Source organism: Dasypus novemcinctus, chromosome 27 (genome assembly GCF_030445035.2).
Source record: "Dasypus novemcinctus isolate mDasNov1 chromosome 27, mDasNov1.1.hap2, whole genome shotgun sequence".
NCBI lineage: Eukaryota > Metazoa > Chordata > Mammalia > Cingulata > Dasypodidae > Dasypus > Dasypus novemcinctus.
In genome coordinates this window covers 6,464,299-6,476,468 of record NC_080699.1, presented here as the reverse complement: position 1 = coordinate 6,476,468, position 12,170 = coordinate 6,464,299, and the positions used below count along the sequence as shown (strand labels likewise).

General features: G+C 42.0%; 1 pseudogene; it reads right to left on the bottom strand.

Annotated features, from left to right (window-relative positions):
• Positions 1-1,779: 1,779 nt before the first annotated feature.
• Positions 1,780-4,380, bottom strand: LOC101421018 (WD repeat-containing protein 82 pseudogene; annotated as a pseudogene).
• Positions 4,381-12,170: the final 7,790 nt, after the last annotated feature.

Below are 12,170 nucleotides of genomic sequence, written 5' to 3'. Positions count from 1 at the left end.
TGACAAGTCATATGAATGGACTCTTAGAATAGGCAGTGTTTTCTAATCGGTTTTCTTCACTTGGCATGTTTTCAAGGTTCATTCATGTTGTAACATGCATCGGAATTTCATTCTTTTGCTGAATATCCATTGCATGGATATACCACATTTTGTTTATCCATTCATGAGTTGATAAGACAGTGGGTTGTTCTCATTTTTTGGCCATTATAAGTAATGTTGCCATGTATGTTCGTGTACATGTTTTTGTGTGAATGCATGTTTTCATTTCTTTTGGAGAATCTTTTATTTTTGAATATTTCTTTAAACAAAAATGCATGGGTTAGTTGTCGGTGTGAATGGTGATCTAAGTCATTTTGTCACTGCTGATCAGAATGACCAGTAGCCTTGTGGAGAAACCAGGCACGAGGGAAAAGGCAAACCAGAAAATATGACACTTTCCCCTGTTCTGGGTGGCGACCTGATTTCCACTCAGTTCTTATCCTTGGCTAAAGAACACAGAGCACTCAGGGAGCAGAGGAGCGCGTGTGGCCCCCTCTCTGGGATGGTAACCCGGAATTTTGAAGGACAGTACTTCTTCCTAGTAAATATAATATTTATAAAATCAGTTCACTGAGGAAATTAGGAAATCCAGATGAGCATAAAGAAGAAACTAATGTACTCCCACATAAGTTACAGATAGCATTGTTTATATTTTACAAAGCATGGAAGGCACTCTGTTTTCTCTCAGATGAACTGAGAACAAATTTGAGAGGCTTCCGTTTAGAAGTAATTATTGATGTGATATTGTTTTTTATGTTTTGCTCCAACCACATTTAAACACATCGAGGCTCCTGGCTACGATCTGTTCAACAATTTATCTGTGATCACAATTACCACCTAATGTGATGTGCTTTGTTTCAGAGGTAAAACTTTACCGTTAACATTTTTGAAACTGCAGCTTCTACATTTCATTTGAGAAAAATTACAAAACACAGATAAACCAAACGATAAATGTCATTCATCATTTCTCCTCCCTTAGGAGTGAAAATACCTTTTTCTAAAAGTTGGATAATAAATTCTTGCCAGTTGTGTCTTGGCTTTTCCTACATTAATAATTTATGTATATCTCTTCAGTAGGATGATTTTTGAGAAATGTACTATCAATGTGGCAATGCCTTTCCTTACTTTCAACTCCAATGACTAATAATCAGATTAAGACATTTTTTCTGGGTAAACAGGCTCGCTCTTTTCATGCCTCTGGTGAGGCATAATCATTCAACGTTACCTTGGGAACCAGCATAGAGTGTTGGTTCCACATGGTTAGAAAAAGAGTGGGGCCACCTAGAGAGACATGAGTAAGTTAAAAAAAAAAAAATCCAGCCATAACTGCATGGAACTGTAAAAGAATATCAGAGAGATTGGGGGGGGGGTGGGGGAAGGAGGCAGGATGCGGCCTGCTGCAACAGGAAAAAGAGAGCAAAGAATCAGGGGCCCTCTGTGTAATAGCAAAGGATACTGAAGCCCAGGTGATTTTAAAAAGGAAAAGGAAGAGATATTTGATGAGCAAATGCCAAATGGTCACTGCTTCATTCCCTCTTGACCTGCCCCACACCTCACTGCACACCTCCTAAGGTAAGAGGTACTTTCTAATAAGGCCATTTATAAATAACCAGGGCTAGTTAATAGCAGAGTTGATATGAAGCTCAATTTCTAAGGTATGGTTTTACCTTTTAGACTTTTAAAATGGCAGATGTAATATAGATTTATTTAAGAAAAAATAGAAAACAAGCACATAGATAATAACCATTCATTATTTTATCACAGAGATGAAACAATAGATATTTCTTTTTACATAAGTAGGATCATATTGTTTACTTTCAGATCTTTCCAAAACGAGAAGCTGTCAACTCACTTTTAGAGGCATCACTTCTGAAGAACACTATTGCTATGGAAGTTTCTTTAACCACAACTAATTAGCTCAATACTTTTTATCTGAATTGGACAGGCAGCTATATTTCTCCTCCTTGTTCCCAGCCAGTCACTACTTTTTAGGAACTGAACTGAGTCTTCCAAAAAGATGTGTTTGAGTCCCAACCCCAGGTACTTGTTAATGTGAACTTATTTGAAAATAGGGTGATTTTGTTAAGTTAAATGAATTTGTTAAGTTTTGTTAAGTTTGTTAAGTTAAAATGAGGTCACACTGGAATAGGGTGGGCACTTAGTCCAGTATGACTGGCGTCCTAATAAGAGACGAGACACAGGCAGGCAGAGAGGTGGCCATGTGATGAGAGAGGCAGAGAGTAGTGAGGAGCACCAGGAAAAAGAGCGCCAAGGATTGCCAGGAACCGCCAGGAGCTACAGGCGGCAAGAGAGGATTCTCTGCTACAGGCTTCAGAGGCAGCGCCGCCCTGCTGCCACCCTGATTTGGGGCTGCTGGTCCCCAGAGCTGGGAGACAGTACATTTCTGCTGTTTAGCCACTTAGGTTGTGGAACTTTGTTACAGAGCCCGAGGACAGGCATTCACTACAACTGCGTTTACCCTCAGGGAAAGGAAAACATCCTGAGCTGTGTGCTGGAAGTTTTTAGGGCAGCACAGGGAAGGTTTTTTGTTTTAACTCAGTTGGAGCCTCTTGAAAGGGTATTGATACATTAAAGGGAATGGAATACTAGGGAAAAAAAAGTGAGGGGAAAAACCTGGTAGTTAAGGGGAAGCCTGGGCTTTCACAGTGGTTAGTAGAGATTATACAAAGCCTAAAACTTTCCAAAAGTTGAGGGAATACCAGTTGATGGAGTGCATTGCAGAGCCGTCGTCCCCAAACCCATACATTTGGCACAGTAGTGCACATACACTCTGAACCAGGGCTACTTAAGGAATGAGGGTAGGTTTAAGGATAGTAAATCTATGTTTTTTAAATGACCACAATGAATTCTAGCAAGCTGTAGACTTGGTTTCAGTGTTACTAGAGGAGATGGATTTCTGAACCATGTCCTAGGACCAAATGAATCACCAGAGTTGCTCCAGCAAGAATTTAATTCTTTGTATTTTCCTCCCAGCTCTGTTAAGATCTTCTCTGGCCAGTGTTTGTGGCAGGCAGCTGCATAGCCCGCAGGGAGTCTGGGGGACACGTGAAAGCCGGGCCAAAGCAGGCAGCATCTGCTCCTGCCTACACAGCTACCTCACTTCCACAACTGCTGAAATCTTGGCTGGTAAACTGGGAAAATACAGCAGGGTGTGTGTGTGCAGTCTACTCCTGCCAATACGTACCCCACCTGCAGGTAATATTTCACCTTTTTTTTTTTTTCCAATGGAATTTGTTTTCTTTGAGCAGATGTACAGCGACATCCATGGGAGGCCATGGGAAAGGATGCTCTCTGGCCCAGTCTGGTGATCCAGTTCCTCTCTTATCTCAGTCCTGGCTCAGTTCCCTGCCGGCTGCCCTCGGCGGAACAGCCTTGGGGTCAGTCGTTCAAGGTGGGCAGCCAGAAGACCACGTTGCAACATGCGCTGGCGAAGGTCATGAACTTGGGATTGAACTGCAGACAGTTAATGGGACCCGAGTGCTTGCCATCCAACACTGCTATCTTTTCACCACTCTCCCCATTCCAAATGTGGATCTTGCCATCTTCTGAACCAGTCATAACAAACTGGGAGTCTGGAGTGAAGGAGGCCTCCAGCGCCACGCCTTTGCTGTTGGCGTACCCCCCAAACCTATGCATCTCGACTCCCCTGAACGCATCGATGAGGTGGATGAAGCTGCCCTTGGTGGAGATGAGGATGGACTTGCCGTCATTGCTGAACTTCAGGCCTGTCCACTCACAGGTCCGGTCACACGGCACCTTAAAGGTTGCAAATGACCCCTTATCGAAGGAACGAAGGTCATACAGTTTGACCAACTCAGAATTGACACCGACAGCAAAGATGAGCCCTTCCGGGTCGAAGGAACAGACCGGCTTGCCCTGGAGGTGCATGAGGCCCTGGCAGTTAGGTGACCTCAGGTCCCAGAGGCGAATGGTCCTATCGAGAGACCCGGAGATGAAGCTGTCATTCACGGGCGACATGGACAAGGCCACCACCCTTTTGTTATGTCCAGGGAAGTACCGGATATACCTGTTGTCATGCAAGGACAGGTAGCGAATGGTATCGTCGACCTTGTTGGAGCTGTAGACCACCGTGTCGGCGGCGTGCGTGAACCGGATGAGGGCCACGCCGTACTTCTTACTGAAGAGGGTGCGCTGCGGCTTGCCCTCCTGGCAGTCGTAGAGCACGATCGAGTCGTCGTCGCTGCTCGAGATGACCGCCTCGCCGCTGGGGCTGTAGTCCAGGCAGTTAACCTCGTCCCAGTTCTCGCAGAACACCTTGGCCACGCGGAAGCTGCGCAGCACGCTCTCCGTCAGCCTCATGGCGGCGGCGACGCCGGGGCGGCGGGGGGCCGGGCGGGCTGGCGGGGCCGGCCTGGCTTGGCGGGCGGCCCTGTGGCCGGCAGCGGCCGCCTCGTCTCCTGCCCCTCGGCCCTCTCCTGCCCGGGTGGCTGGGCCCGGCAGGCCGTGTCTCCTCACGCTCGCCTCAGGGCTAACGCGCCTCAGGGCTAACGCGCCTCAGGCCTGGCTGGTCCCGTCCGCCATCTTGGAAGGCGGGCGGAAGCCGAGGTGCATGCCGGGAGAGGAGGAGGGCGGGCTACGTTTTCAAGTTTAAAATTGAGCACAGGCGTATGAAAAGGAAAGGCTAGTCAGCTAAAAGAAGAGAAAAAAAAATTATGGTGACCCCAATTAGAGAGTATTGGAAATGTATTTCCACACATGGAGTCATCTTGTACTTACCATGTACATTCTGCTCCCCTCACCCAGTGGAATGAGAGTATTTTATCCCCTGCATCGTATTTGAAGTGCATGCAAAATATGATGCCATTTCTTCTTTATGCTGTTCTCTAACCAGTATTATCCCCTTCTTTATGCTGTTCTCTAACCAGTATTATCCACTGTCTGTTGAGGCAGACAGAATTCCCTTTCTTGTCCCATGAAAGGCAATAACACCCCTTGTCCTCAAATTCCAGCCAGTGATAGAGAAAGAATTGTATCCTCTAGAACTGAGTTCCAGTGGGAACTGCAGTGAAAGGGTAGCAGGATATTAGAGGTAAATGAAATGCTGGAAGAGCCAGTTCTTTCTGCCCTGGGAAAGAGAGGCAGAGAAGAGAGGCTAGACTTTTCCCTGGAGTAATGCAGTTTATTCAAATTTCAGAAATTGCAAAACTGAGGAGAGACAACCCACTGCAGAGGAGTCCATGGAAGAGGTTTTCCTGGCTATAGTAGCCAGGAAGATATTGGGCAACCAGTCAGATCTTAGTGAAAGCTATGGATGTTTACCATGAATGATGTGCTCAAAGAGGTACTTTTTTCATAACCCAGACTTAAAATTACAGAAGGAAATTCATTTGAGGAAAAAAAAAAAAAGAGAATAGGTAAATATAATGAAGGAAATCATTATTCTATAAGCCACCCACTTCCAGTAACATTATACCTTATTTCTTTTTCAAAACCAGGATTAGACGGCAAATTCCATTTTTGGCCTGTTTTCTTCCCTTATTTATATATTTTTTTCAGTTGCAGAGTGAATCAAATTATTCTATTTGACCTGAAACATGACAATAGGGACAAGGTCCATCAACTCCAGCTGCTGCGATGCTTCCAGCTGCCCTGTCCTTCACTTATGGAGTCTTGATTGATTTTTTGTTCAATTTTTAAAATATGCTTTAGTACTCTTTCCTTAAAATTCTTCATTCTATTTAAGTTAGAAAGTCACTTTTTGGTGTTTGATTGTAGGGCAACATTAAGCAATATATATATATATATATATATAAAAGAATTATAGAAAAGACAAAGAATAATGGAGGAAAACACTCAGGTCAAATAAAAGGTGTTGCTCTCTGTTGGACAATGAATCATGTTGCCCACAGAGGGTATGTTCAGGTCCCAACCTCTAGTCTTGTGAGTGTGAACCTATTTGTCAATAGAAGTTTGAATTTGTTATCAGTTAATATGTGCTCAAACTGAATGAGGGTGGGCCTTAATCCAACATAGCTGGAGTCCTTGTAAGCAGAGGAAATTGGACATGGGTGGGAGAAGCCACCAGAAGCAAGCAGAAGGTGGAAGTCAACAGAAGCTGGAAGAGAAAGAAGGTGCTCTCATGTGCATTGCCATGTGACAGAAAAGTCAGGGAGTCCCAAAGATTGCAGCCAGCCAGAAGATACCAACCCTGGGGAGAAGCAAGTCTTTTAGTCTCTGAAACTGTGAGCCAGTAAATTTCTTTTGTTAAGCCAGCCGTTGTGTGCTATTTGTTTCAGCCACTGAGAAACTAAGACACTCAATGTGGCATAATGAAGTTAAAACCAAAAAACCTTCATTGGACATTGCATGAAAAGGAGAAGCATACAGAGAAATGAAACACCATTAAAAGGAGAATGAGGTCTTACTACAGCAGGAAAAGAGATTAGAAAATTGGGAGACTCTGATTAGTAACCAAAGCTTAAAAACTTCCAAGACAAAACAAAACAAAAATGGCAAGATTTGGGTCTCACTATGGATATTGGTGTAGGAAGGGCCATACAATAGTAACTCTAGATCAGAAATTTTTTGAGCTTTCTCCAGCTAGAAGAAACCTCCACTGGGAGACAAGATTTTCTGGGTGAATGCTGGGGAAAGAGGCAGAGCAGTGGCCAATGTAGAAGAAAAGGATAGGACCAGAATCAGAAATAATTGTTAGATTTGGAAGAATAAAGAAGAGAATATGTGCCAGTAGGACTGGGGAGGCCATAAACTCTGTCATGTGAAGCACCCTATTAGTGTGGAGACTAGATTATGTTCCGTAACAGAACCAATAGCAAGTTCAGGATTAGCATGCCAGGAATGCCTGTTCAAAGGAGAACTGGAACTGGAATTTAGGATTATATTACTATAGACAGAAAAGAAAGGGGGCCTTCAGAAAGGCATGAGGGAAGAACACAGGCAAATTCCTCCAGAATAGTGCTTCAAATAAGAAGAGCTTGTGTTTATAGGTTGTTGTCACCTTTTTCTCTTCCTAGATATTGGGAAAAACCAAGTGTCAAAATTTTTAAAAAATGTAAATTCTGAATAAGAATGTCCTTTTCAATTTTCTTTCTCAACCTCCTTCCACAAGAAAAAAACTGAATCTCTTGCAGTTTTCTGTGGTTGAAAATCATCACATGGTTATAAATGGAAATATCTAAGGGAAGAACACTGATAAATCAATACTTGGAGGATCCAAAAGAACCAGTGGCAGGTGCTCTGGGTTGTAGGTACTAAGAAGGGACTCCACTTCTGGACCTGATTGAAATTCTAATAGCTTGGGCTGAGAGGAATATGAATAAAATGGAAAAAGGTGATTTTTCTCAAAAAAGTATTTTTTTTAACCTTTCTTTGAAAACATTCTAAATTAACCATGCATAGAGCAGGGGCTCTGTTTCTTTTAATATAAAGTGCACACATTTTATTAAGATGTAAAAGCTCACTAAAAATAAATTAGCTTATAATTACCTTGACTACACTTCACAAAGATCTTGTAAACAAATCAGTTCTTCTTAGATGACTTATCACGTTTCTCACTTAATTTTGTTAAAAAACTGAGACCAGGGAAGTGGACTTGGCCCAGTGGTTAGGGCATCCACCTACCACATGGGAGGTTCGTGGTTCAAATCCTGGGCCTCCTTGACCCGTGTGGAGCTGGCCCATGTGCAGTGCTGATGTGCGCAAGGAGTGCCATGCCATGCAGGGGTGTCCCCCGCGTAGGGGAGCCCCACATGCAAGGAGTGCACCCCGTAAGGGGAGCCACCCAGCGCGAGAGAAAGTGCAGCCTGCCTAGGAATGGTGCTGCACACTCGGAGAGCTGACAGAACAAGATAATGCAACAAAAAGAAACACAGATTCCCAGTGCCGTTGATTAGGATAGAAGTGGTCACAGAAGAACACACAGCGAATGGACACAGAGAGCAGACAACTGGGGTGGGGAGGGAGGAGAGGAAGGGGAGAGAAGTAAATAAAAAAAATAAATTAATCATGCAAACAAGGAAAAAAATAAAACAAAACTGAGACCACTTTGAATCAAACTAATATTTATATGCAAATAAAATTGCATGCATTAAGTCTCTAGAGTAAGTTCATACTCCCCTAAAATATAATAAAATAATTCTCCAAGGGAAAAGAGAACATATTTGGATTCTTTTACATGTGTATACCAGGCTGGAACTGTACATCTTCCCATTATATTTCTCTTAAATTCAGGTTTTATATGACTGCCTGTGGTTGGCCTGTGTCCTGTGTTATCAAGTTTCAGGTCTGTAAATGTATTTCCTGTCAATCAATGCTCAGAGTTTACTAGGGCACAAACGGATTTTGATCAGTGATCTCATTTTTTCAAACTCCTTAGCCATTATATTGTAAACTTTTAGAAAAAGAGGTATTCATCTTTCCTAGTTGCTTTCGAGGACAAAATATTCATAGGCAAGGAGTCACAAAGGAGCTTTATAGACTTCTGGGTTTCAGAAGCACTTATTATTATTGGATTCAATTTCACTGGTAGTATAGAGATTTAAGTTAGTTTTAGAATAGAAGGTGGATAGACAGATATATGTCTGTGGAGTTTGCATCTATTTCTGTTTTTCTTCTTACACCCAGCATAGACAATAATGACAGTAAAGAATTTAGTGACTTCCTTTGACCCCATTGATGCTGAAATGGGGGAGCGATGGTTATGCTAAGGTGTCAACTTGGCTAGGTAATGGTTCCCAGTTGTTTGGTCAAACAAGCACTGGACTGATTGTACTGAAAAGACATTTTGTGGACTTAAATCATGAGTGAGTTGATTGCATAGATGGCTGGTTACAACTACAATTAACTGAGGAGATTGCCTTCAGCAATGAATGATGTCTCATCCAATCAGTTGAAGGCCTCAAAAGGAGAAGTGTTTGCAGCATTCAGGGAGAGAATTTCCATCTCTACTTCAGACAGACAGCTTCTCCTGGGGAGTTCATCAAGGACCTTCAATGGAGTCCCTGGCCTGCAGCCTGCCCTTTGGAATTTGAACTCATGCACCCCCATGTGTGCACGAGACTATTTATAAAATCTTGTACTATTTACTGATATCTCCTGTTGGTTCTGTTTCCCTAGAGAACCCTGGTTAATACAGCTTGGTACTGGGAGTGGTTCTTGAGAAACAGAATCTTAAACATGGGATTTCTGAATTGGTTGTGTTTTTTTTTTTGTTGTTGTTGTTAAGTTTTTGCAACTGGCTCTCTACTCTGATTATATTCAAAGGCACTAATGATTAGGTTTCCAATAATCAAGAGGCCACTGACCTTCCGTGGCATGAGGTGGCAATAAAAAGAGGCAAAATATCACCACTGGATAAGGCTACATCTGTGCTTATAAGAGATAAGGCTTGTGGGGAGAGTGTTTTTGATCCCTTAATAGAGTTTGGTGGAGTAAAAAGGTACAATGATGTTGGCTGAATATTTATTTATTTATTTATAATTTTAATTGTATATATATTTTAAGATACATATTATCTTTAAAACATTTGTAATACAAAGTGTTACAATAAAAAATATAAGAGGTTCCCATATACCCCACTCCCCACACCCCCTACTGCTTCCACATTGACACTTCTTTCATTAGTGTGGTACCCTCATTGTATTTGATGAGTACATTTTGGAGCATTGCTACACCACATGGAGTATAGTTTTTGTTGTAGTTTACACTTTCTCCTAGTCCATTCAGTGGGTTATGGCAGGATATATAATGTCTTATTGTGTTGCATGTGTCCCTGAAATATCATTCAGGACAACACCAAGTCCCAAAATGCGCCAGTATCACACCTCTTTTTCCTTCTCCCTGCCTTCAGCAACTCCTGCAGCCACTGTCTCCACATCAATGATAATTTCTTCCATTGTTAGAGTCAACAATAATTCTATAGTAGAATACCAGTAAGTCCACTTTATGACTGTTTTTAAATATGCTGGATACAGTTATAAAAGGAGAGATAAGCTGAAGGCTTCAAATTTGCAACTTGAGTGCCACATGATGTGAAATGATGTGAAAGTTTCTATGCATGCCCTGAAAGAAAATCAAGTTTCTTACAGCTGCAGAATTGAGATATCTGAAAACCAGATCCAGAGTCTCATTGTACAAGTAGCAGATTTGCAAGAGAAACTAAAATCTCAACCTTGCATGGTGTCTTCCATGAGGGTACTGGCTGGAAAAGATGGAATCCTGAAAATTGGGATAGAGACATATGGGTTGATAATGATGGCAGTGGGGACATTGAAACCCTAAATGCTGCTGAGTCTTTGCCAGATAAGTCTGTAATGGTCTACTCTGAGGAATCACTTTCCTGACCAGTCTGCCCTGAAGTAACAGCTTCCCCACCTCCAGAGCCAGGGGTTGGCAGGTCAGATCCATCTCCACCTCCACGTCTGAGGTGGGAGGTAGGCGTATGCTGTGGAAGCTAATGCCGAGGAGCAGGCTAGGTCTGATCAAGAGGCTGAGGGGAAGACTGCTGGGGAAATCATGGACATGCTAAGTATCTCCCAGCCCTCACTTGCCCCCCTCCCTGCCTCCTCTTCTACTAGTCAACAATGCTTCAGTATGCTTCCATTCAACAACCTAGGGGAGATGTTAAGTCTAATAAAAAGGCCCAACTACACCGTAAATCCAGAAACTGTGAACAAGCAGCCCCAGATGCTAATCAAGGCAAGAATTCTCAGTGGGAAGACCCCATTCCCTCAGGATGGATAAATACTACCCCTTAAACAGTATAGATTTGTCTCTCTTCTCTGACACAAAGTAAGGCATGCAAAGCTGCCCCCTACTGATCCAACCTGAGCAGTTTGACCAACCTGGGAGACTGGCCATGATGGGGTTTCTTCTCCTGCTCTTTTGGACCCTCTGTGTTATGTAAGTAATAAAGCAGACATTTGCTAAAAGTTTCTGTGATGTCCTGAATCTGTGTTCCCATGATGAATTATGTAGCAACTCACTGCACATCATCATGAAGTGTATCAATTATACACATTATGGGCATCCCAGAGCGAGAAGAAAGAGAGAAAGGGGCAGAAGGGACATTCAAAGAAATAATGACAGTAAATGTCCCAGTTTTAATGAAAGACATGAACATGCACATTCAAGAAGCCCAGTGAAGCCCAACAGGATAAACTCAAAGAGAACCACACTCAAACATAGTAATCAAACTGTCCAATGCCAAGGACAAGGAGAGTTCTGAAAGTCGCAAGAGAAAAACAATGAGTTATATGAAAGGGAATCCCAATAAAATGAAGTGCCAGTTTCTCATTAGAAACCATGGAGACAAGAAAACAGTGGTATGAAATATTTAAAGTGCTGAAAGAAAACATTTGCCAACCAAGAATTTTATACCTGGCAAGACTTTATTTCAAAAAGAAAGATAAGCAAAAGCTGAAGGAGTTCATTCCCACTCAACCTGTCTTACAAGCCATGTTGAAAGGAAAGGACACTAGACAGTGGATCAAAGTGACATAAAGAAATAAAAGCCTCTGTAAAGATAACTATATGACTAATTATAAATGCCAGTACTGTTGTATTGTACTTTTTGATATGCAAAAAGAAACTCCATTTCTTCTTAGAGGTGCTAAAATTCCTATGGTTTTGGACATACCATGTACAAAGATAAAATTTGTAACAAATACAATAAAAAGGGGGGACAGAGGGAACAATGTATGTGTGTGTTATTGAAGTTAAGTTGGAATCAAATCAAATATGGTTGTTATAGATTTACGATGTTAAATTTAACCCATGGGATCCAAGAAGAAAATAATTGAAAAATATATTCAGAAAGAAATGAAAAGGGACTCAAAATGGTACAATACAAAAATATCAATTAAATATGAAAGTAGGAATTAATGGAAGACTTGAGGGCCAAAAAAGATATAAGACTTACAAAGACAAAAGAGCAAAATGGCAGAAGAAAATCCTGCATTATCAGTAGTTACTTTAAATGTAAATGGATTGAACTCTCCAGTCAAAAGGCAGGATTGGCAGAATGGATTTAAAATCATGACCCAACTATATGTTATTTACCAGAAACTCACCCGAAGTTCAAAGACATGAGTAGGTTGAAAGTGAAAACATGGGAAAAAAAATAACTATAC